We start from the raw sequence: 18,970 nt of genomic DNA on the forward strand, positions 1-18,970 counted from the left end.
GAGGTCCTGGGTTCAATCCCCAGCATCTCCATTAGATATTATGCTCAAAGTTAAAAGGTGTTTCTGCTAAGTTGTTGGGAAATCTCATGATATGAGGAGCCATCAAATGTACCGTCCAACAAGGGAAAAAAAGCACCAACTATAATTTACCAAGTAAATACCACACCCTTACCTAATTATGTGTGTTCCAGAATTGTTCACATGGCAGTCTACATATCAGCCACTTATCCAGTATCTGATATTTCCGAAAAGTTGATTTTATTTTCAACATTGTGGGTTGTTGTGGCCGAGAGGTTAAGGCGATGGACTTGAAATCCATTGGGGTCTCCCCGCGCAGGTTCGAGTCCTGCCAGCAACGAAAATAGCTTTAGAGCGCTCTGGTCCAAGCAAAGAGTCATTTTTTGAGTCATTTTGTGATCTCCATACGTTAAAGTCCAGCATTGAAAGTCCAAATTCCCAAGGATTTTTATTTAAAGTGATGCATTCAGTCTTCCCAAGTTGGCTTTCTGCCAGTCATAGTAGGTTTTCCCTTGGAAACGTCCCCATTCATTCTTCTTTTCTCACACTTTTTCCTTTATATACAGAAAATAAAGCAATTTTTGCCAATTTTGCAGGGGATGTAGCTCAGTGGTAGAGCGCATGCTTCGCATGTATGAGGTCCTGGGTTCAATCCCCGGCATCTCCATTAGATATTATGCTGAAATTTAAAAGGTGTTTCTGCTAAGTTGTTGGGAAATCTGATGATATGAGGAGCCATCAAATGTACCGTCCAACAAGGGAAAAAAAGCACCAACTATAATTTACCAAGTAAATACCACATCCTTACCTAATTATGTGTGTTCCAGAATTGTTCACATGGCAGTCTATATATCAGCCACTTAGCCAGTATCTGATATTTGTGAAAAGTCGATTTTATTTTCAACATTGTGGGTTGTTGTGGCCGAGAGGTTAAGGCGATGGACTCGAAATCCATTGGGGTCTCCCCGCGCAGGTTCGAGTCCTGCCAGCAACGAAAATCACCTTAGAGCGCTCCGTTCCGAGCAAAGAGTAATTTTTGAGTCATTTTTTGATCTCCACACGTCAAAGTCCAACTTTGAAAGTCCAAATTCCCAAGGATTTTTATTTAAAGTGATGCATTCAGTCTTCCCAAGTTGGCTTTCTGCCAGTCATAGTAGGTTTTCGCTTGGAAACATCGGCATTCATTCTTTTTTTCTCACACTTCTTCCTTTATATACGGAAAACAAAGTAATTTTTGCCAGTTTTGCAGGGGATGTAGCTCAGTGGTAGAGCGCATGCTTTGCATGTATGAGGTCCTGGGTTCAATCCCCAGCATCTCCATTAGATATTATGCTCAAAGTTAAAAGGTGTTTCTGCTAAGTTGTTGGGAAATCTCATGATATGAGGAGCCATCAAATGTACCGTCCAACAAGGGAAAAAAAGCACCAACTATAATTTACCAAGTAAATACCACACCCTTACCTAATTATGTGTGTTCCAGAATTGTTCACATGGCAGTCTACATATCAGCCACTTATCCAGTATCTGATATTTCCGAAAAGTTGATTTTATTTTCAACATTGTGGGTTGTTGTGGCCGAGAGGTTAAGGCGATGGACTTGAAATCCATTGGGGTCTCCCCGCGCAGGTTCGAGTCCTGCCAGCAACGAAAATAGCTTTAGAGCGCTCTGGTCCGAGCAAAGAGTCATTTTTTGAGTCATTTTGTGATCTCCATACGTTAAAGTCCCACTTTGAAAGTCCAAATTCCCAAGGATTTTTATTTAAAGTGATGCATTCAGTCTTCCCAAGTTGGCTTTCTGCCAGTCATAGTAGGTTTTCCCTTGGAAACGTCCCCATTCATTCTTCTTTTCTCACACTTTTTCCTTTATATACGGAAAATAAAGCAACTTTTGCCAATTTTGCAGGGGATGTAGCTCAGTGGTAGAGCGCATGCTTCGCATGTATGAGGTCCTGGGTTCAATCCCCGGCATCTCCATTAGATATTATGCTGAAATTTAAAAGGTGTTTCTGCTAAGTTGTTGGGAAATCTGATGATATGAGGAGCCATCAAATGTACCGTCCAACAAGGGAAAAAAAGCACCAACTATAATTTACCAAGTAAATACCACATCCTTACCTAATTATGTGTGTTCCAGAATTGTTCACATGGCAGTCTATATATCAGCCACTTAGCCAGTATCTGATATTTGTGAAAAGTCGATTTTATTTTCAACATTGTGGGTTGTTGTGGCCGAGAGGTTGAGGCGATGGACTCGAAATCCATTGGGGTCTCCCCGCGCAGGTTCGAGTCCTGCCAGCAACGAAAATCACCTTAGAGCGCTCCGTTCCGAGCAAAGAGTAATTTTTGAGTAATTTTTTGATCTCCACACGTCAAAGTCCAGCTTTGAAAGTCCAAATTCCCAAGGATTTTTATTTAAAGTGATGCATTCAGTCTTCCCAAGTTGGCTTTCTGCCAGTCATAGTAGGTTTTCGCTTGGAAACATCGGCATTCATTCTTTTTTTCTCACACTTCTTCCTTTATATACGGAAAACAAAGTAATTTTTGCCAGTTTTGCAGGGGATGTAGCTCAGTGGTAGAGCGCATGCTTTGCATGTATGAGGTCCTGGGTTCAATCCCCAGCATCTCCATTAGATATTATGCTCAAAGTTAAAAGGTGTTTCTGCTAAGTTGTTGGGAAATCTCATGATATGAGGAGCCATCAAATGTACCGTCCAACAAGGGAAAAAAAGCACCAACTATAATTTACCAAGTAAATACCACACCCTTACCTAATTATGTGTGTTCCAGAATTGTTCACATGGCAGTCTACATATCAGCCACTTATCCAGTATCTGATATTTCCGAAAAGTTGATTTTATTTTCAACATTGTGGGTTGTTGTGGCCGAGAGGTTAAGGCGATGGACTTGAAATCCATTGGGGTCTCCCCGCGCAGGTTCGAGTCCTGCCAGCAACGAAAATAGCTTTAGAGCGCTCTGGTCCGAGCAAAGAGTCATTTTTTGAGTCATTTTGTGATCTCCATACGTTAAAGTCCCACTTTGAAAGTCCAAATTCCCAAGGATTTTTATTTAAAGTGATGCATTCAGTCTTCCCAAGTTGGCTTTCTGCCAGTCATAGTAGGTTTTCCCTTGGAAACGTCCCCATTCATTCTTCTTTTCTCACACTTTTTCCTTTATATACGGAAAATAAAGCAACTTTTGCCAATTTTGCAGGGGATGTAGCTCAGTGGTAGAGCGCATGCTTCGCATGTATGAGGTCCTGGGTTCAATCCCCAGCATCTCCATTAGATATTATGCTCAAAGTTAAAAGGTGTTTCTGCTAAGTTGTTGGGAAATCTCATGATATGAGGAGCCATCAAATGTACCGTCCAACAAGGGAAAAAAAGCACCAACTATAATTTACCAAGTAAATACCACACCCTTACCTAATTATGTGTGTTCCAGAATTGTTCACATGGCAGTCTACATATCAGCCACTTATCCAGTATCTGATATTTCCGAAAAGTTGATTTTATTTTCAACATTGTGGGTTGTTGTGGCCGAGAGGTTAAGGCGATGGACTTGAAATCCATTGGGGTCTCCCCGCGCAGGTTCGAGTCCTGCCAGCAACGAAAATAGCTTTAGAGCGCTCTGGTCCGAGCAAAGTGTCATTTTTTGAGTCATTTTGTGATCTCCATACGTTAAAGTCCCACTTTGAAAGTCCAAATTCCCAAGGATTTTTATTTAAAGTGATGCATTCAGTCTTCCCAAGTTGGCTTTCTGCCAGTCATAGTAGGTTTTCCCTTGGAAACGTCCCCATTCATTCTTCTTTTCTCACACTTTTTCCTTTATATACGGAAAATAAAGCAATTTTTGCCAATTTTGCAGGGGATGTAGCTCAGTGGTAGAGCGCATGCTTCGCATGTATGAGGTCCTGGGTTCAATCCCCAGCATCTCCATTAGATATTATGCTCAAAGTTAAAAGGTGTTTCTGCTAAGTTGTTGGGAAATCTCATGATATGAGGAGCCATCAAATGTACCGTCCAACAAGGGGAAAAAAGCACCAACTATAATTTACCAAGTAAATACCACACTCTTACCTAATTATGTGTGTTCCAGAATTGTTCACATGGCAGTCTACATATCAGCCACTTATCCAGTATCTGATATTTCCGAAAAGTTGATTTTATTTTCAACATTGTGGGTTGTTGTGGCCGAGAGGTTAAGGCGATGGACTTGAAATCCATTGGGGTCTCCCCGCGCAGGTTCGAGACCTGCCAGCAACGAAAATAGCTTTAGAGCGCTCTGGTCCAAGCAAAGAGTAATTTTTGAGTAATTTTTTGATCTCCACACGTCAAAGTCCAGCTTTGAAAGTCCAAATTCGCAAGGATTTTTATTTAAAGTGATGCATTCAGTCTTCCCAAGTTGGCTTTCTGCCAGTCATAGTAGGTTTTCTCTTGGAAACGTCCCCATTCATTCTTCTTTTCTCACACTTTTTCCTTTATATACGGAAAATAAAGCAATTTTTGCCAATTTTGCAGGGGATGTAGCTCAGTGGTAGAGCGCATGCTTAGCATGTATGAGGTCCGGGGTTCAATCCCAGGCATCTCCATTAGATATTATGCTGAAATTTAAAAGGTGTTTCTGCTAAGTTGTTGGGAAATCTGATGATATGAGGAGCCATCAAATGTACCGTCCAACAAGGGAAAAAAAGCACCAACTATAATTTACCAAGTAAATACCACATCCTTACCTAATTATGTGTGTTCCAGAATTGTTCACATGGCAGTCTATATATCAGCCACTTAGCCAGTATCTGATATTTGTGAAAAGTCGATTTTATTTTCAACATTGCGGGTTGTTGTGGCCGAGAGGTTAAGGCGATGGACTCGAAATCCATTGGGGTCTCCCCGCGCAGGTTCGAGTCCTGCCAGCAACGAAAATCACCTTAGAGCGCTCCGTTCCGAGCAAAGAGTCATTTTTTGAGTCATTTTGTGATCTCCATACGTTAAAGTCCCACTTTGAAAGTCCAAATTCCCAAGGATTTTTATTTAAAGTGATGCATTCAGTCTTCCCAAGTTGGCTTTCTGCCAGTCATAGTAGGTTTTCCCTTGTAAACGTCCCCATTCATTCTTCTTTTCTCACACTTTTTCCTTTATATACGGAAAATAAAGCAATTTTTGCCAATTTTGCAGGGGATGTAGCTCAGTGGTAGAGCGCATGCTTCGCATGTATGAGGTCCTGGGTTCAATCCCCAGCATCTCCATTAGATATTATGCTCAAAGTTAAAAGGTGTTTCTGCTAAGTTGTTGGGAAATCTCATGATATGAGGAGCCATCAAATGTACCGTCCAACAAGGGGAAAAAAGCACCAACTATAATTTACCAAGTAAATACCACACTCTTACCTAATTATGTGTGTTCCAGAATTGTTCACATGGCAGTCTACATATCAGCCACTTATCCAGTATCTGATATTTCCGAAAAGTTGATTTTATTTTCAACATTGTGGGTTGTTGTGGCCGAGAGGTTAAGGCGATGGACTTGAAATCCATTGGGGTCTCCCAGCGCAGGTTCGAGACCTGCCAGCAACGAAAATAGCTTTAGAGCGCTCTGGTCCAAGCAAAGAGTAATTTTTGAGTAATTTTTTGATCTCCACACGTCAAAGTCCAGCTTTGAAAGTCCAAATTCGCAAGGATTTTTATTTAAAGTGATGCATTCAGTCTTCCCAAGTTGGCTTTCTGCCAGTCATAGTAGGTTTTCCCTTGGAAACGTCCCCATTCATTCTTCTTTTCTCACACTTTTTCCTTTATATACGGAAAATAAAGCAATTTTTGCCAATTTTGCAGGGGATGTAGCTCAGTGGTAGAGCGCATGCTTAGCATGTATGAGGTCCGGGGTTCAATCCCAGGCATCTCCATTAGATATTATGCTGAAATTTAAAAGGTGTTTCTGCTAAGTTGTTGGGAAATCTGATGATATGAGGAGCCATCAAATGTACCGTCCAACAAGGGAAAAAAAGCACCAACTATAATTTACCAAGTAAATACCACATCCTTACCTAATTATGTGTGTTCCAGAATTGTTCACATGGCAGTCTATATATCAGCCACTTAGCCAGTATCTGATATTTGTGAAAAGTCGATTTTATTTTCAACATTGCGGGTTGTTGTGGCCGAGAGGTTAAGGCGATGGACTTGAAATCCATTGGGGTCTCCCCGCGCAGGTTCGAGTCCTGCCAGCAACGAAAATAGCTTTAGAGCGCTCTGGTCCGAGCAAAGAGTCATTTTTTGAGTCATTTTGTGATCTCCATACGTTAAAGTTCCACTTTGAAAGTCCAAATTCCCAAGGATTTTTATTTAAAGTGATGCATTCAGTCTTCCCAAGTTGGCTTTCTGCCAGTCATAGTAGGTTTTCCCTTGTAAACGTCCCCATTCATTCTTCTTTTCTCACACTTTTTCCTTTATATACGGAAAAAAAAGCAATTTTTGCCAATTTTGCAGGGGATGTAGCTCAGTGGTAGAGCGCATGCTTCGCATGTATGAGGTCCTGGGTTCAATCCCCAGCATCTCCATTAGATATTATGCTCAAAATTAAAAGGTGTTTCTGCTAAGTTGTTGGGAAATCTCATGATATGAGGAGCCATCAAATGTACCGTCCAACAAGGGAAAAAAAGCACCAACTATAATTTACCAAGTAAATACCACACCCTTACCTAATTATGTGTGTTCCAGAATTGTTCACATGGCAGTCTACATATCAGCCACTTATCCAGTATCTGATATTTCCGAAAAGTTGATTTTATTTTCAACATTGTGGGTTGTTGTGGCCGAGAGGTTAAGGCGATGGACTTGAAATCCATTGGGGTCTCCCCGCGCAGGTTCGAGTCCTGCCAGCAACGAAAATAGCTTTAGAGCGCTCTGGTCCGAGCAAAGAGTCATTTTTTGAGTCATTTTGTGATCTCCATACGTTAAAGTCCCACTTTGAAAGTCCAAATTCCCAAGGATTTTTATTTAAAGTGACGCATTCAGTCTTCCCAAGTTGGCTTTCTGACAGTCATAGTAGGTTTTCGCTTGGAAACATCGGCATTCATTCTTTTTTTCTCACACTTCTTCCTTTATATACGGAAAACAAAGTAATTTTTGCCAATTTTGCAGGGGATGTAGCTCAGTGGTAGAGCGCATGCTTCGCATGTATGAGGTCCTGGGTTCAATCCCCAGCATCTCCATTAGATATTATGCTCAAATTGAAAAGGTGTTTCTGCTAAGTTGTTGGGAAATCTCATGATATGAGGAGCCATCAAATGTACTGTCCAACAAGGGAAAAAAAGCACCAACTATAATTTACCAAGTAAATACCACACCCTTACCTAATTATGTGTGTTCCAGAATTGTTCACATGGCAGTCTACATATCAGCCACTTATCCAGTATCTGATATTTCCGAAAAGTTGATTTTATTTTCAACATTGTGGGTTGTTGTGGCCGAGAGGTTAAGGCGATGGACTTGAAATCCATTGGGGTCTCCCCGCGCAGGTTCGAGTCCTGCCAGCAACGAAAATAGCTTTAGAGCGCTCTGGTCCAAGCAAAGAGTCATTTTTTGAGTCATTTTGTGATCTCCATACATTAAAGTCCAGCATTGAAAGTCCAAATTCCCAAGGATTTTTATTTAAAGTGATGCATTCAGTCTTCCCAAGTTGGCTTTCTGCCAGTCATAGTAGGTTTTCCCTTGTAAACGTCCCCATTCATTCTTCTTTTCTCACACTTTTTCCTTTATATACGGAAAATAAAGCAATTTTTGCCAATTTTGCAGGGGATGTAGCTCAGTGGTAGAGCGCATGCTTCGCATGTATGAGGTCCTGGGTTCAATCCCCGGCATCTCCATTAGATATTATGCTGAAATTTAAAAGGTGTTTCTGCTAAGTTGTTGGGAAATCTGATGATATGAGGAGCCATCAAATGTACCGTCCAACAAGGGAAAAAAAGCACCAACTATAATTTACCAAGTAAATACCACATCCTTACCTAATTATGTGTGTTCCAGAATTGTTCACATGGCAGTCTATATATCAGCCACTTAGCCAGTATCTGATATTTCCGAAAAGTCAATTTTATTTTCAACATTGCGGGTTGTTGTGGCCGAGAGGTTAAGGCGATGGACTCGAAATCCATTGGGGTCTCCCCGCGCAGGTTCGAGTCCTGCCAGCAACGAAAATCACCTTAGAGCGCTCCGTTCCGAGCAAAGAGTCATTTTTGAGTCATTTTTTGATCTCCACACGTCAAAGTCCAACTTTGAAAGTCCAAATTCCCAAGGATTTTTATTTAAAGTGATGCATTCAGTCTTCCCAAGTTGGCTTTCTGCCAGTCATAGTAGGTTTTCGCTTGGAAACATCGGCATTCATTCTTTTTTTCTCACACTTCTTCCTTTATATACGGAAAACAAAGTAATTTTTGCCAATTTTGCAGGGGATGTAGCTCAGTGGTAGAGCGCATGCTTTGCATGTATGAGGTCCTGGGTTCAATCCCCAGCATCTCCATTAGATATTATGCTCAAAGTTAAAAGGTGTTTCTGCTAAGTTGTTGGGAAATCTCATGATATGAGGAGCCATCAAATGTACCGTCCAACAAGGGAAAAAAAGCACCAACTATAATTTACCAAGTAAATACCACACCCTTAACTAATTATGTGTGTTCCAGAATTGTTCACATGGCAGTCTACATATCAGCCACTTATCCAGTATCTGATATTTCCGAAAAGTTGATTTAATTTTCAACATTGTGGGTTGTTGTGGCCGAGAGGTTAAGGCGATGGACTTGAAATCCATTGGGGTCTCCCCGCGCAGGTTCGAGTCCTGCCAGCAACGAAAATAGCTTTAGAGCGCTCTGGTCCGAGCAAAAAGTCATTTTTTGAGTCATTTTGTGATCTCCATACGTTAAAGTTCCACTTTGAAAGTCCAAATTCCCAAGGATTTTTATTTAAAGTGATGCATTCAGTCTTCCCAAGTTGGCTTTCTGCCAGTCATAGTAGGTTTTCCCTTGTAAACGTCCCCATTCATTCTTCTTTTCTCACACTTTTTCCTTTATATACGGAAAAAAAAGCAATTTTTGCCAATTTTGCAGGGGATGTAGCTCAGTGGTAGAGCGCATGCTTCGCATGTATGAGGTCCTGGGTTCAATCCCCAGCATCTCCATTAGATATTATGCTCAAAATTAAAAGGTGTTTCTGCTAAGTTGTTGGGAAATCTCATGATATGAGGAGCCATCAAATGTACTGTCCAACAAGGGAAAAAAAGCACCAACTATAATTTACCAAGTAAATACCACACCCTTACCTAATTATGTGTGTTCCAGAATTGTTCACATGGCAGTCTACATATCAGCCACTTATCCAGTATCTGATATTTCCGAAAAGTTGATTTTATTTTCAACATTGTGGGTTGTTGTGGCCGAGAGGTTAAGGCGATGGACTTGAAATCCATTGGGGTCTCCCCGCGCAGGTTCGAGTCCTGCCAGCAACGAAAATAGCTTTAGAGCGCTCTGGTCCGAGCAAAGAGTCATTTTTTGAGTCATTTTGTGATCTCCATACGTTAAAGTCCCACTTTGAAAGTCCAAATTCCCAAGGATTTTTATTTAAAGTGACGCATTCAGTCTTCCCAAGTTGGCTTTCTGACAGTCATAGTAGGTTTTCGCTTGGAAACATCGGCATTCATTCTTTTTTTCTCACACTTCTTCCTTTATATACGGAAAACAAAGTAATTTTTGCCAATTTTGCAGGGGATGTAGCTCCGTGGTAGAGCGCATGCTTCGCATGTATGAGGTCCTGGGTTCAATCCCCAGCATCTCCATTAGATATTATGCTCAAATTGAAAAGGTGTTTCTGCTAAGTTGTTGGGAAATCTCATGATATGAGGAGCCATCAAATGTACTGTCCAACAAGGGAAAAAAAGCACCAACTATAATTTACCAAGTAAATACCACACCCTTACCTAATTATGTGTGTTCCAGAATTGTTCACATGGCAGTCTACATATCAGCCACTTATCCAGTATCTGATATTTCCGAAAAGTTGATTTTATTTTCAACATTGTGGGTTGTTGTGGCCGAGAGGTTAAGGCGATGGACTTGAAATCCATTGGGGTCTCCCCGCGCAGGTTCGAGTCCTGCCAGCAACGAAAATAGCTTTAGAGCGCTCTGGTCCAAGCAAAGAGTCATTTTTTGAGTCATTTTGTGATCTCCATACGTTAAAGTCCAGCATTGAAAGTCCAAATTCCCAAGGATTTTTATTTAAAGTGATGCATTCAGTCTTCCCAAGTTGGCTTTCTGCCAGTCATAGTAGGTTTTCCCTTGGAAACGTCCCCATTCATTCTTCTTTTCTCACACTTTTTCCTTTATATACGGAAAATAAAGCAATTTTTGCCAATTTTGCAGGGGATGTAGCTCAGTGGTAGAGCGCATGCTTCGCATGTATGAGGTCCTGGGTTCAATCCCCGGCATCTCCATTAGATATTATGCTGAAATTTAAAAGGTGTTTCTGCTAAGTTGTTGGGAAATCTGATGATATGAGGAGCCATCAAATGTACCGTCCAACAAGGGAAAAAAAGCACCAACTATAATTTACCAAGTAAATACCACATCCTTACCTAATTATGTGTGTTCCAGAATTGTTCACATGGCAGTCTATATATCAGCCACTTAGCCAGTATCTGATATTTGTGAAAAGTCGATTTTATTTTCAACATTGTGGGTTGTTGTGGCCGAGAGGTTAAGGCGATGGACTCGAAATCCATTGGGGTCTCCCCGCGCAGGTTCGAGTCCTGCCAGCAACGAAAATAGCTTTAGAGCGCTCTGGTCCGAGCAAAGAGTCATTTTTTGAGTCATTTTGTGATCTCCATACGTTAAAGTCCCACTTTGAAAGTCCAAATTCCCAAGGATTTTTATTTAAAGTGATGCATTCAGTCTTCCCAAGTTGGCTTTCTGCCAGTCATAGTAGGTTTTCCCTTGTAAACGTCCCCATTCATTCTTCTTTTCTCACACTTTTTCCTTTATATACGGAAAATAAAGTAATTTTTGCCAATTTTGCAGGGTATGTAGCTCAGTGGTAGAGCGCATGCTTTGCATGTATGAGGTCCTGGGTTCAATCCCCAGCATCTCCATTAGATATTATGCTCAAAGTTAAAAGGTGTTTCTGCTAAGTTGTTGGGAAATCTCATGATATGAGGAGCCATCAAATGTACCGTCCAACAAGGGAAAAAAAGCACCAACTATAATTTACCAAGTAAATACCACACCCTTACCTAATTATGTGTGTTCCAGAATTGTTCACATGGCAGTCTACATATCAGCCACTTATCCAGTATCTGATATTTCCGAAAAGTTGATTTAATTTTCAACATTGTGGGTTGTTGTGGCCGAGAGGTTAAGGCGATGGACTCGAAATCCATTGGGGTCTCCCCGCGCAGGTTCGAGTCCTGCCAGCAACGAAAATAGCTTTAGAGCGCTCTGGTCCGAGCAAAGAGTCATTTTTTGAGTCATTTTGTGATCTCCATACGTTAAAGTCCCACTTTGAAAGTCCAAATTCCCAAGGATTTTTATTTAAAGTGATGCATTCAGTCTTCCCAAGTTGGCTTTCTGCCAGTCATAGTAGGTTTTCCCTTGTAAACGTCCCCATTCATTCTTCTTTTCTCACACTTTTTCCTTTATATACGGAAAATAAAGTAATTTTTGCCAATTTTGCAGGGTATGTAGCTCAGTGGTAGAGCGCATGCTTTGCATGTATGAGGTCCTGGGTTCAATCCCCAGCATCTCCATTAGATATTATGCTCAAAGTTAAAAGGTGTTTCTGCTAAGTTGTTGGGAAATCTCATGATATGAGGAGCCATCAAATGTACCGTCCAACAAGGGAAAAAAAGCACCAACTATAATTTACCAAGTAAATACCACACCCTTACCTAATTATGTGTGTTCCAGAATTGTTCACATGGCAGTCTACATATCAGCCACTTATCCAGTATCTGATATTTCCGAAAAGTTGATTTAATTTTCAACATTGTGGGTTGTTGTGGCCGAGAGGTTAAGGCGATGGACTTGAAATCCATTGGGGTCTCCCCGCGCAGGTTCGAGTCCTACCAGCAACGAAAATAGCTTTAGAGCGCTCTGGTCCGAGCAAAGAGTCATTTTTTGAGTCATTTTGTGATCTCCATACGTTAAAGTTCCACTTTGAAAGTCCAAATTCCCAAGGATTTTTATTTAAAGTGATGCATTCAGTCTTCCCAAGTTGGCTTTCTGCCAGTCATAGTAGGTTTTCCCTTGTAAACGTCCCCATTCATTCTTCTTTTCTCACACTTTTTCCTTTATATACGGAAAAAAAAGCAATTTTTGCCAATTTTGCAGGGGATGTAGCTCAGTGGTAGAGCGCATGCTTCGCATGTATGAGGTCCTGGGTTCAATCCCCAGCATCTCCATTAGATATTATGCTCAAAATTAAAAGGTGTTTCTGCTAAGTTGTTGGGAAATCTCATGATATGAGGAGCCATCAAATGTACCGTCCAACAAGGGAAAAAAAGCACCAACTATAATTTACCAAGTAAATACCACACCCTTACCTAATTATGTGTGTTCCAGAATTGTTCACATGGCAGTCTACATATCAGCCACTTATCCAGTATCTGATATTTCCGAAAAGTTGATTTTATTTTCAACATTGTGGGTTGTTTTGGCCGAGAGGTTAAGGCGATGGACTTGAAATCCATTGGGGTCTCCCCGCGCAGGTTCGAGTCCTGCCAGCAACGAAAATAGCTTTAGAGCGCTCTGGTCCGAGCAAAGAGTCATTTTTTGAGTCATTTTGTGATCTCCATACGTTAAAGTTCCACTTTGAAAGTCCAAATTCCCAAGGATTTTTATTTAAAGTGATGCATTCAGTCTTCCCAAGTTGGCTTTCTGCCAGTCATAGTAGGTTTTCCCTTGTAAACGTCCCCATTCATTCTTCTTTTCTCACACTTTTTCCTTTATATACGGAAAAAAAAGCAATTTTTGCCAATTTTGCAGGGGATGTAGCTCAGTGGTAGAGCGCATGCTTCGCATGTATGAGGTCCTGGGTTCAATCCCCAGCATCTCCATTAGATATTATGCTCAAAATTAAAAGGTGTTTCTGCTAAGTTGTTGGGAAATCTCATGATATGAGGAGCCATCAAATGTACCGTCCAACAAGGGAAAAAAAGCACCAACTATAATTTACCAAGTAAATACCACACCCTTACCTAATTATGTGTGTTCCAGAATTGTTCACATGGCAGTCTACATATCAGCCACTTATCCAGTATCTGATATTTCCGAAAAGTTGATTTTATTTTCAACATTGTGGGTTGTTTTGGCCGAGAGGTTAAGGCGATGGACTTGAAATCCATTGGGGTCTCCCCGCGCAGGTTCGAGTCCTGCCAGCAACGAAAATAGCTTTAGAGCGCTCTGGTCCAAGCAAAGAGTCATTTTTTGAGTCATTTTGTGATCTCCATACGTTAAAGTCCAGCATTGAAAGTCCAAATTCCCAAGGATTTTTATTTAAAGTGACGCATTCAGTCTTCCCAAGTTGGCTTTCTGCCAGTCATAGTAGGTTTTCCCTTGGAAACGTCCCCATTCATTCTTCTTTTCTCACACTTTTTCCTTTATATACAGAAAATAAAGCAATTTTTGCCAATTTTGCAGGGGATGTAGCTCAGTGGTAGAGCGCATGCTTCGCATGTATGAGGTCCTGGGTTCAATCCCCGGCATCTCCATTAGATATTATGCTGAAATTTAAAAGGTGTTTCTGCTAAGTTGTTGGGAAATCTGATGATATGAGGAGCCATCAAATGTACCGTCCAACAAGGGAAAAAAAGCACCAACTATAATTTACCAAGTAAATACCACATCCTTACCTAATTATGTGTGTTCCAGAATTGTTCACATGGCAGTCTATATATCAGCCACTTAGCCAGTATCTGATATTTGTGAAAAGTCGATTTTATTTTCAACATTGTGGGTTGTTGTGGCCGAGAGGTTAAGGCGATGGACTCGAAATCCATTGGGGTCTCCCCGCGCAGGTTCGAGTCCTGCCAGCAACGAAAATCACCTTAGAGCGCTCCGTTCCGAGCAAAGAGTAATTTGTGGGTTGTTGTGGCCGAGAGGTTAAGGCGATAGACTCGAAATCCATTGGGGTCTCCCCGCGCAGGTTCGAGTCCTGCCAGCAACGAAATTCACCTTAGAGCGCTCTGGTCCGAGCAAAGAGTCACTTTTTGAGTCATTTTGTGATCTCCATACGTTAAAGTCCAACTTTGAAAGTCCAAATTCCCAAGGATTTTTATTTAAAGTGATGCATTCAGTCTTCCCAAGTTGGCTTTCTGCCAGTCATAGTAGGTTTTCCCTTGGAAACGTCCCCATTCATTCTTCTTTTCTCACACTTTTTCCTTTATATACGGAAAATAAAGCAATTTTTGCCAATTTTGCAGGGGATGTAGCTCAGTGGTAGAGCGCATGCTTCGCATGTATGAGGTCCTGGGTTCAATCCCCGGCATCTCCATTAGATATTATGCTGAAATTTAAAAGGTGTTTCTGCTAAGTTGTTGGGAAATCTCATGATATGAGGAGCCATCAAATGTACCGTCCAACAAGGGAAAAAAAGCACCAACTATAATTTACCAAGTAAATACCACATCCTTACCTAATTATGTGTGTTCCAGAATTGTTCACATGGCAGTCTATATATCAGCCACTTAGCCAGTATCTGATATTTGTGAAAAGTCGATTTTATTTTCAACATTGTGGGTTGTTGTGGCCGAGAGGTTAAGGCGATGGACTCGAAATCCATTGGGGTCTCCCCGCGCAGGTTCGAGTCCTGCCAGCAACGAAATTCACCTTAGAGCGCTTTGGTCCGAGCAAAGAGTCATTTTTTGAGTCATTTTGTGATCTCCATACGTTAAAGTCCAACTTTGAAAGTCCAAATTCCCAAGGATTTTTATTTAAAGTGACGCATTCAGTCTTCCCAAGTTGGCTTTCTGCAAGTCATAGTAGGTTTTCCCTTGGAAACGTCCCCATTCATTCTTCTTTTCTCACACTTTTTCCTTTATATACGGAAAATAAAGCAATTTTTGCCTATTTTGCAGGAGATGTAGCTCAGTAGTAGAGCTTATGCTTTGCATGTATGAGGTCCTGGGTTCAATCCCCAGCATCTCCATTAGATATTATGCTGAAATTTAAAAGGTGTTTCTGCTAAGTTGTTGGGAAATCTCATGATATGAGGAGCCATCAAATGTAGCGTCCAACAAGGGAAAAAAAGCACCAACTATAATTTACCAAGTAAATACCACATCCTTACCTAATTATGTGTGTTCCAGAATTGTTCACATGGCAGTCTATATATCAGCCACTCAGCCAGTATCTGATATTCGTGAAAAGTCGATTTTAATTTCAACATTGTGGGTTGTTGTGGCCGAGAGGTTAAGGCGATGGACTCGAAATCCATTGGGGTCTCCCCGCGCAGGTTCGAGTCCTGCCAGCAACGAAATTCACCTTAGAGCGCTCTGGTCCGAGCAAAGAGTCACTTTTTGAGTCATTTTGTGATCTCCATACGTTAAAGTCCAACTTTGAAAGTCCAAATTCCCAAGGATTTTTATTTAAAGTGATGCATTCAGTCTTCCCAAGTTGGCTTTCTGCCAGTCATAGTAGGTTTTCCCTTGGAAACGTCCCCATTCATTCTTCTTTTCTCACACTTTTTCCTTTATATACGGAAAATAAAGCAATTTTTGCCAATTTTGCAGGGGATGTAGCTCAGTGGTAGAGCGCATGCTTCGCATGTATGAGGTCCTGGGTTCAATCCCCGGCATCTCCATTAGATATTATGCTGAAATTTAAAAGGTGTTTCTGCTAAGTTGTTGGGAAATCTCATGATATGAGGAGCCATCAAATGTACCGTCCAACAAGGGAAAAAAAGCACCAACTATAATTTACCAAGTAAATACCACATCCTTACCTAATTATGTGTGTTCCAGAATTGTTCACATGGCAGTCTATATATCAGCCACTTAGCCAGTATCTGATATTTGTGAAAAGTCAATTTTATTTTCAACATTGTGGGTTGTTGTGGCCGAGAGGTTAAGGCGATGGACTCGAAATCCATTGGGGTCTCCCCGCGCAGGTTCGAGTCCTGCCAGCAACGAAATTCACCTTAGAGCGCTTTGGTCCGAGCAAAGAGTCATTTTTTGAGTCATTTTGTGATCTCCATACGTTAAAGTCCAACTTTGAAAGTCCAAATTCCCAAGGATTTTTATTTAAAGTGACGCATTCAGTCTTCCCAAGTTGGCTTTCTGCAAGTCATAGTAGGTTTTCCCTTGGAAACGTCCCCATTCATTCTTCTTTTCTCACACTTTTTCCTTTATATACGGAAAATAAAGCAATTTTTGCCTATTTTGCAGGGGATGTAGCTCAGTAGTAGAGCTTATGCTTTGCATGTATGAGGTCCTGGGTTCAATCCCCAGCATCTCCATTAGATATTATGCTGAAATTTAAAAGGTGTTTCTGCTAAGTTGTTGGGAAATCTTATGATATGAGGAGCCATCAAATGTAGCGTCCAACAAGGGAAAAAAAGCACCAACTATAATTTACCAAGTAAATACCACATCCTTACCTAATTATGTGTGTTCCAGAATTGTTCACATGGCAGTCTATATATCAGCCACTCAGCCAGTATCTGATATTCGTGAAAAGTCGATTTTATTTTCAACATTGTGGGTTGTTGTGGCCGAGAGGTTAAGGCGATGGACTCAAAATCCATTGGGGTCTCCCCGCGCAGGTTCGAGTCCTGCCAGCAACGAAATTCACCTTAGAGCGCTCTGGTCCGAGCAAAGAGTCATTTTTTGAGTCATTTTGTGATCTCCATACGTTAAAGTCCAACTTTGAAAGTCCAAATTCCCAAGGATTTTTATTTAAAGTGATGCATTCAGTCTTCCCAAGTTGGCTTTCTGCCAGTCATAGTAGGTTTTCCCTTGGAAACGTCCCCATTCATTCATCTTTTCTCACACTTTTTCCTTTATATACGGAAAATAAAGCAATTTTTGCCAATTTTGCAGGGGATGTAGCTCAGTGGTAGAGCGCATGCTTCGCATGTATGAGGTCCTGGGTTCAATCCCCGGCATCTCCATTAGATATTATGCTGAAATTTAAAAGGTGTTTCTGCTAAGTTGTTGGGAAATCTGATGATATGAGGAGCCATCAAATGTACCGTCCAACAAGGGAAAAAAAGCACCAACTATAATTTACCAAGTAAATACCACATCCTTACCTAATTATGTGTGTTCCAGAATTGTTCACATGGCAGTCTATATATCAGCCACTTAGCCAGTATCTGATATTTGTGAAAAGTCGATTTTATTTTCAACATTGTGGGTTGTTGTGGCCGAGAGGTTAAGGCGATGGACTTGAAATCCATTGGGGTCTCCCCGCGCAGGTTCGAGTCCTGCCAGCAACGAAATTCACCTTAGAGCGCTTTGGTCCGAGCAAAGAGTCATTTTTTGAGTCATTTTGTGATCTCCATACGTTAAAGTCCAACTTTGAAAGTCCAAATTCCCAAGGATTTTTATTTAAAGTGATGCATTCAGTCTTCCCAAGTTGGCTTTCTGCCAGTCATAGTAGGTTTTCCCTTGGAAACGTCCCCATTCATTCTTCTTTTCTCACACTTTTTCCTTTATATACGGAAAATAAAGCAATTTTTGCCAATTTTGCAGGGGATGTAGCTCAGTGGTAGAGCGCATGCTTCGCATGTATGAGGTCCTGGGTTCAATCCCCGGCATCTCCATTAGATATTATGCTGAAATTTAAAAGGTGTTTCTGCTAAGTTGTTGGGAAATCTGATGATATGAGGAGCCATCAAATGTACCGTCCAACAAGGGAAAAAAAGCACCAACTATAATTTACCAAGTAAATACCACATCCTTACCTAATTATGTGTGTTCCAGAATTGTTCACATGGCAGTCTATATATCAGCCACTTAGCCAGTATCTGATATTTGTGAAAAGTCGATTTTATTTTCAAGATTGTGGGTTGTTGTGGCCGAGAGGTTAAGGCGATGGACTCGAAATCCATTGGGGTCTCCCCGCGCAGGTTCGAGTCCTGCCAGCAACGAAATTCACCTTAGAGCGCTCTGGTCCGAGCAAAGAGTCACTTTTTGAGTCATTTTGTGATCTCCATACGTTAAAGTCCAACTTTGAAAGTCCAAATTCCCAAGGATTTTTATTTAAAGTGACGCATTCAGTCTTCCCAAGTTGGCTTTCTGCAAGTCATAGTAGGTTTTCCCTTGGAAACGTCCCCATTCATTCTTCTTTTCTCACACTTTTTCCTTTATATACGGAAAATAAAGCAATTTTTGCCTATTTTGCAGGGGATGTAGCTCAGTAGTAGAGCTTATGCTTTGCATGTATGAGGTCCTGGGTTCAATCCCCAGCATCTCCATTAGATATTATGCTGAAATTTAAAAGGTGTTTCTGCTAAGTTGTTGGGAAATCTCATGATATGAGGAGCCATCAAATGTAGCGTCCAACAAGGGAAAAAAAGCACCAACTATAATTTACCAAGTAAATACCACATCCTTACCTAATTATGTGTGTTCCAGAATTGTTCACATGGCAGTCTATATATCAGCCACTCAGCCAGTATCTGATATTCGTGAAAAGTCGATTTTATTTTCAACATTGTGGGTTGTTGTGGCCGAGAGGTTAAGGCGATGGACTCGAAATCCATTGGGGTCTCCCCGCGCAGGTTCGAGTCCTGCCAGCAACGAAATTCACCTTAGAGCGCTCTGGTCCGAGCAAAGAGTCATTTTTTGAGTCATTTTGTGATCTCCATACGTTAAAGTCCAACTTTGAAAGTCCAAATTCCCAAGGATTTTTATTTAAAGTGATGCATTCAGTCTTCCCAAGTTTGCTTTCTGCCAGTCATAGTAGGTTTTCCCTTGTA

The 18,970-nt window shown here is 41.1% G+C and overlaps 58 non-coding genes across 58 annotated transcripts; all 58 read left to right on the plus strand.

Annotated features, from left to right (window-relative positions):
• Positions 1–276: 276 nt before the first annotated feature.
• trnas-uga (transfer RNA serine (anticodon UGA)) lies at positions 277–358 on the plus strand. The gene has a single exon. It is a non-coding gene; the product is annotated as a tRNA-Ser (tRNA).
• A 255-nt stretch (positions 359–613) lies between these two features.
• Positions 614–685, plus strand: trnaa-cgc (transfer RNA alanine (anticodon CGC)). The gene has a single exon. It is a non-coding gene; the product is annotated as a tRNA-Ala (tRNA).
• A 245-nt stretch (positions 686–930) lies between these two features.
• On the plus strand, positions 931–1,012 carry trnas-cga (transfer RNA serine (anticodon CGA)). The gene has a single exon. It is a non-coding gene; the product is annotated as a tRNA-Ser (tRNA).
• Positions 1,013–1,266: 254 nt separating this feature from the next.
• On the plus strand, positions 1,267–1,338 carry trnaa-ugc (transfer RNA alanine (anticodon UGC)). The gene has a single exon. It is a non-coding gene; the product is annotated as a tRNA-Ala (tRNA).
• A 245-nt stretch (positions 1,339–1,583) lies between these two features.
• trnas-uga (transfer RNA serine (anticodon UGA)) lies at positions 1,584–1,665 on the plus strand. Its single transcript has one exon. It is a non-coding gene; the product is annotated as a tRNA-Ser (tRNA).
• Positions 1,666–1,920: 255 nt separating this feature from the next.
• On the plus strand, positions 1,921–1,992 carry trnaa-cgc (transfer RNA alanine (anticodon CGC)). Its single transcript has one exon. It is a non-coding gene; the product is annotated as a tRNA-Ala (tRNA).
• A 245-nt stretch (positions 1,993–2,237) lies between these two features.
• Positions 2,238–2,319, plus strand: trnas-cga (transfer RNA serine (anticodon CGA)). Its single transcript has one exon. It is a non-coding gene; the product is annotated as a tRNA-Ser (tRNA).
• Positions 2,320–2,573: 254 nt separating this feature from the next.
• On the plus strand, positions 2,574–2,645 carry trnaa-ugc (transfer RNA alanine (anticodon UGC)). The gene has a single exon. It is a non-coding gene; the product is annotated as a tRNA-Ala (tRNA).
• A 245-nt stretch (positions 2,646–2,890) lies between these two features.
• trnas-uga (transfer RNA serine (anticodon UGA)) lies at positions 2,891–2,972 on the plus strand. The gene has a single exon. It is a non-coding gene; the product is annotated as a tRNA-Ser (tRNA).
• Positions 2,973–3,227: 255 nt separating this feature from the next.
• On the plus strand, positions 3,228–3,299 carry trnaa-cgc (transfer RNA alanine (anticodon CGC)). The gene has a single exon. It is a non-coding gene; the product is annotated as a tRNA-Ala (tRNA).
• Positions 3,300–3,544: 245 nt separating this feature from the next.
• On the plus strand, positions 3,545–3,626 carry trnas-uga (transfer RNA serine (anticodon UGA)). Its single transcript has one exon. It is a non-coding gene; the product is annotated as a tRNA-Ser (tRNA).
• Positions 3,627–3,881: 255 nt separating this feature from the next.
• trnaa-cgc (transfer RNA alanine (anticodon CGC)) lies at positions 3,882–3,953 on the plus strand. Its single transcript has one exon. It is a non-coding gene; the product is annotated as a tRNA-Ala (tRNA).
• Positions 3,954–4,198: 245 nt separating this feature from the next.
• trnas-uga (transfer RNA serine (anticodon UGA)) lies at positions 4,199–4,280 on the plus strand. Its single transcript has one exon. It is a non-coding gene; the product is annotated as a tRNA-Ser (tRNA).
• Positions 4,281–4,534: 254 nt separating this feature from the next.
• trnaa-agc (transfer RNA alanine (anticodon AGC)) lies at positions 4,535–4,606 on the plus strand. Its single transcript has one exon. It is a non-coding gene; the product is annotated as a tRNA-Ala (tRNA).
• A 245-nt stretch (positions 4,607–4,851) lies between these two features.
• On the plus strand, positions 4,852–4,933 carry trnas-cga (transfer RNA serine (anticodon CGA)). Its single transcript has one exon. It is a non-coding gene; the product is annotated as a tRNA-Ser (tRNA).
• Positions 4,934–5,188: 255 nt separating this feature from the next.
• Positions 5,189–5,260, plus strand: trnaa-cgc (transfer RNA alanine (anticodon CGC)). The gene has a single exon. It is a non-coding gene; the product is annotated as a tRNA-Ala (tRNA).
• A 245-nt stretch (positions 5,261–5,505) lies between these two features.
• Positions 5,506–5,587, plus strand: trnas-uga (transfer RNA serine (anticodon UGA)). The gene has a single exon. It is a non-coding gene; the product is annotated as a tRNA-Ser (tRNA).
• A 254-nt stretch (positions 5,588–5,841) lies between these two features.
• Positions 5,842–5,913, plus strand: trnaa-agc (transfer RNA alanine (anticodon AGC)). Its single transcript has one exon. It is a non-coding gene; the product is annotated as a tRNA-Ala (tRNA).
• Positions 5,914–6,158: 245 nt separating this feature from the next.
• trnas-uga (transfer RNA serine (anticodon UGA)) lies at positions 6,159–6,240 on the plus strand. The gene has a single exon. It is a non-coding gene; the product is annotated as a tRNA-Ser (tRNA).
• A 255-nt stretch (positions 6,241–6,495) lies between these two features.
• Positions 6,496–6,567, plus strand: trnaa-cgc (transfer RNA alanine (anticodon CGC)). Its single transcript has one exon. It is a non-coding gene; the product is annotated as a tRNA-Ala (tRNA).
• Positions 6,568–6,812: 245 nt separating this feature from the next.
• On the plus strand, positions 6,813–6,894 carry trnas-uga (transfer RNA serine (anticodon UGA)). Its single transcript has one exon. It is a non-coding gene; the product is annotated as a tRNA-Ser (tRNA).
• A 255-nt stretch (positions 6,895–7,149) lies between these two features.
• Positions 7,150–7,221, plus strand: trnaa-cgc (transfer RNA alanine (anticodon CGC)). Its single transcript has one exon. It is a non-coding gene; the product is annotated as a tRNA-Ala (tRNA).
• Positions 7,222–7,466: 245 nt separating this feature from the next.
• Positions 7,467–7,548, plus strand: trnas-uga (transfer RNA serine (anticodon UGA)). The gene has a single exon. It is a non-coding gene; the product is annotated as a tRNA-Ser (tRNA).
• A 255-nt stretch (positions 7,549–7,803) lies between these two features.
• trnaa-cgc (transfer RNA alanine (anticodon CGC)) lies at positions 7,804–7,875 on the plus strand. The gene has a single exon. It is a non-coding gene; the product is annotated as a tRNA-Ala (tRNA).
• A 245-nt stretch (positions 7,876–8,120) lies between these two features.
• Positions 8,121–8,202, plus strand: trnas-cga (transfer RNA serine (anticodon CGA)). Its single transcript has one exon. It is a non-coding gene; the product is annotated as a tRNA-Ser (tRNA).
• Positions 8,203–8,456: 254 nt separating this feature from the next.
• trnaa-ugc (transfer RNA alanine (anticodon UGC)) lies at positions 8,457–8,528 on the plus strand. The gene has a single exon. It is a non-coding gene; the product is annotated as a tRNA-Ala (tRNA).
• A 245-nt stretch (positions 8,529–8,773) lies between these two features.
• On the plus strand, positions 8,774–8,855 carry trnas-uga (transfer RNA serine (anticodon UGA)). Its single transcript has one exon. It is a non-coding gene; the product is annotated as a tRNA-Ser (tRNA).
• Positions 8,856–9,110: 255 nt separating this feature from the next.
• Positions 9,111–9,182, plus strand: trnaa-cgc (transfer RNA alanine (anticodon CGC)). The gene has a single exon. It is a non-coding gene; the product is annotated as a tRNA-Ala (tRNA).
• A 245-nt stretch (positions 9,183–9,427) lies between these two features.
• trnas-uga (transfer RNA serine (anticodon UGA)) lies at positions 9,428–9,509 on the plus strand. Its single transcript has one exon. It is a non-coding gene; the product is annotated as a tRNA-Ser (tRNA).
• Positions 9,510–9,764: 255 nt separating this feature from the next.
• trnaa-cgc (transfer RNA alanine (anticodon CGC)) lies at positions 9,765–9,836 on the plus strand. Its single transcript has one exon. It is a non-coding gene; the product is annotated as a tRNA-Ala (tRNA).
• A 245-nt stretch (positions 9,837–10,081) lies between these two features.
• Positions 10,082–10,163, plus strand: trnas-uga (transfer RNA serine (anticodon UGA)). The gene has a single exon. It is a non-coding gene; the product is annotated as a tRNA-Ser (tRNA).
• Positions 10,164–10,418: 255 nt separating this feature from the next.
• Positions 10,419–10,490, plus strand: trnaa-cgc (transfer RNA alanine (anticodon CGC)). The gene has a single exon. It is a non-coding gene; the product is annotated as a tRNA-Ala (tRNA).
• Positions 10,491–10,735: 245 nt separating this feature from the next.
• trnas-cga (transfer RNA serine (anticodon CGA)) lies at positions 10,736–10,817 on the plus strand. The gene has a single exon. It is a non-coding gene; the product is annotated as a tRNA-Ser (tRNA).
• A 255-nt stretch (positions 10,818–11,072) lies between these two features.
• trnaa-ugc (transfer RNA alanine (anticodon UGC)) lies at positions 11,073–11,144 on the plus strand. The gene has a single exon. It is a non-coding gene; the product is annotated as a tRNA-Ala (tRNA).
• Positions 11,145–11,389: 245 nt separating this feature from the next.
• Positions 11,390–11,471, plus strand: trnas-cga (transfer RNA serine (anticodon CGA)). The gene has a single exon. It is a non-coding gene; the product is annotated as a tRNA-Ser (tRNA).
• A 255-nt stretch (positions 11,472–11,726) lies between these two features.
• Positions 11,727–11,798, plus strand: trnaa-ugc (transfer RNA alanine (anticodon UGC)). Its single transcript has one exon. It is a non-coding gene; the product is annotated as a tRNA-Ala (tRNA).
• A 245-nt stretch (positions 11,799–12,043) lies between these two features.
• trnas-uga (transfer RNA serine (anticodon UGA)) lies at positions 12,044–12,125 on the plus strand. Its single transcript has one exon. It is a non-coding gene; the product is annotated as a tRNA-Ser (tRNA).
• A 255-nt stretch (positions 12,126–12,380) lies between these two features.
• On the plus strand, positions 12,381–12,452 carry trnaa-cgc (transfer RNA alanine (anticodon CGC)). The gene has a single exon. It is a non-coding gene; the product is annotated as a tRNA-Ala (tRNA).
• A 245-nt stretch (positions 12,453–12,697) lies between these two features.
• Positions 12,698–12,779, plus strand: trnas-uga (transfer RNA serine (anticodon UGA)). Its single transcript has one exon. It is a non-coding gene; the product is annotated as a tRNA-Ser (tRNA).
• Positions 12,780–13,034: 255 nt separating this feature from the next.
• On the plus strand, positions 13,035–13,106 carry trnaa-cgc (transfer RNA alanine (anticodon CGC)). The gene has a single exon. It is a non-coding gene; the product is annotated as a tRNA-Ala (tRNA).
• A 245-nt stretch (positions 13,107–13,351) lies between these two features.
• On the plus strand, positions 13,352–13,433 carry trnas-uga (transfer RNA serine (anticodon UGA)). Its single transcript has one exon. It is a non-coding gene; the product is annotated as a tRNA-Ser (tRNA).
• Positions 13,434–13,688: 255 nt separating this feature from the next.
• trnaa-cgc (transfer RNA alanine (anticodon CGC)) lies at positions 13,689–13,760 on the plus strand. Its single transcript has one exon. It is a non-coding gene; the product is annotated as a tRNA-Ala (tRNA).
• A 245-nt stretch (positions 13,761–14,005) lies between these two features.
• On the plus strand, positions 14,006–14,087 carry trnas-cga (transfer RNA serine (anticodon CGA)). The gene has a single exon. It is a non-coding gene; the product is annotated as a tRNA-Ser (tRNA).
• Positions 14,088–14,133: 46 nt separating this feature from the next.
• Positions 14,134–14,215, plus strand: trnas-cga (transfer RNA serine (anticodon CGA)). The gene has a single exon. It is a non-coding gene; the product is annotated as a tRNA-Ser (tRNA).
• Positions 14,216–14,470: 255 nt separating this feature from the next.
• trnaa-cgc (transfer RNA alanine (anticodon CGC)) lies at positions 14,471–14,542 on the plus strand. Its single transcript has one exon. It is a non-coding gene; the product is annotated as a tRNA-Ala (tRNA).
• Positions 14,543–14,787: 245 nt separating this feature from the next.
• On the plus strand, positions 14,788–14,869 carry trnas-cga (transfer RNA serine (anticodon CGA)). The gene has a single exon. It is a non-coding gene; the product is annotated as a tRNA-Ser (tRNA).
• Positions 14,870–15,124: 255 nt separating this feature from the next.
• trnaa-ugc (transfer RNA alanine (anticodon UGC)) lies at positions 15,125–15,196 on the plus strand. The gene has a single exon. It is a non-coding gene; the product is annotated as a tRNA-Ala (tRNA).
• Positions 15,197–15,441: 245 nt separating this feature from the next.
• trnas-cga (transfer RNA serine (anticodon CGA)) lies at positions 15,442–15,523 on the plus strand. Its single transcript has one exon. It is a non-coding gene; the product is annotated as a tRNA-Ser (tRNA).
• A 255-nt stretch (positions 15,524–15,778) lies between these two features.
• trnaa-cgc (transfer RNA alanine (anticodon CGC)) lies at positions 15,779–15,850 on the plus strand. Its single transcript has one exon. It is a non-coding gene; the product is annotated as a tRNA-Ala (tRNA).
• Positions 15,851–16,095: 245 nt separating this feature from the next.
• On the plus strand, positions 16,096–16,177 carry trnas-cga (transfer RNA serine (anticodon CGA)). Its single transcript has one exon. It is a non-coding gene; the product is annotated as a tRNA-Ser (tRNA).
• A 255-nt stretch (positions 16,178–16,432) lies between these two features.
• trnaa-ugc (transfer RNA alanine (anticodon UGC)) lies at positions 16,433–16,504 on the plus strand. Its single transcript has one exon. It is a non-coding gene; the product is annotated as a tRNA-Ala (tRNA).
• A 245-nt stretch (positions 16,505–16,749) lies between these two features.
• On the plus strand, positions 16,750–16,831 carry trnal-caa (transfer RNA leucine (anticodon CAA)). Its single transcript has one exon. It is a non-coding gene; the product is annotated as a tRNA-Leu (tRNA).
• A 255-nt stretch (positions 16,832–17,086) lies between these two features.
• On the plus strand, positions 17,087–17,158 carry trnaa-cgc (transfer RNA alanine (anticodon CGC)). Its single transcript has one exon. It is a non-coding gene; the product is annotated as a tRNA-Ala (tRNA).
• A 245-nt stretch (positions 17,159–17,403) lies between these two features.
• trnas-uga (transfer RNA serine (anticodon UGA)) lies at positions 17,404–17,485 on the plus strand. The gene has a single exon. It is a non-coding gene; the product is annotated as a tRNA-Ser (tRNA).
• A 255-nt stretch (positions 17,486–17,740) lies between these two features.
• On the plus strand, positions 17,741–17,812 carry trnaa-cgc (transfer RNA alanine (anticodon CGC)). Its single transcript has one exon. It is a non-coding gene; the product is annotated as a tRNA-Ala (tRNA).
• A 245-nt stretch (positions 17,813–18,057) lies between these two features.
• Positions 18,058–18,139, plus strand: trnas-cga (transfer RNA serine (anticodon CGA)). Its single transcript has one exon. It is a non-coding gene; the product is annotated as a tRNA-Ser (tRNA).
• Positions 18,140–18,394: 255 nt separating this feature from the next.
• trnaa-ugc (transfer RNA alanine (anticodon UGC)) lies at positions 18,395–18,466 on the plus strand. Its single transcript has one exon. It is a non-coding gene; the product is annotated as a tRNA-Ala (tRNA).
• A 245-nt stretch (positions 18,467–18,711) lies between these two features.
• On the plus strand, positions 18,712–18,793 carry trnas-cga (transfer RNA serine (anticodon CGA)). The gene has a single exon. It is a non-coding gene; the product is annotated as a tRNA-Ser (tRNA).
• Positions 18,794–18,970: the final 177 nt, after the last annotated feature.

This window comes from Gasterosteus aculeatus, unplaced genomic scaffold (assembly GCF_964276395.1).
Source record: "Gasterosteus aculeatus unplaced genomic scaffold, fGasAcu3.hap1.1 HAP1_SCAFFOLD_56, whole genome shotgun sequence".
Taxonomy (NCBI): Eukaryota; Metazoa; Chordata; class Actinopteri; order Perciformes; family Gasterosteidae; genus Gasterosteus; species Gasterosteus aculeatus.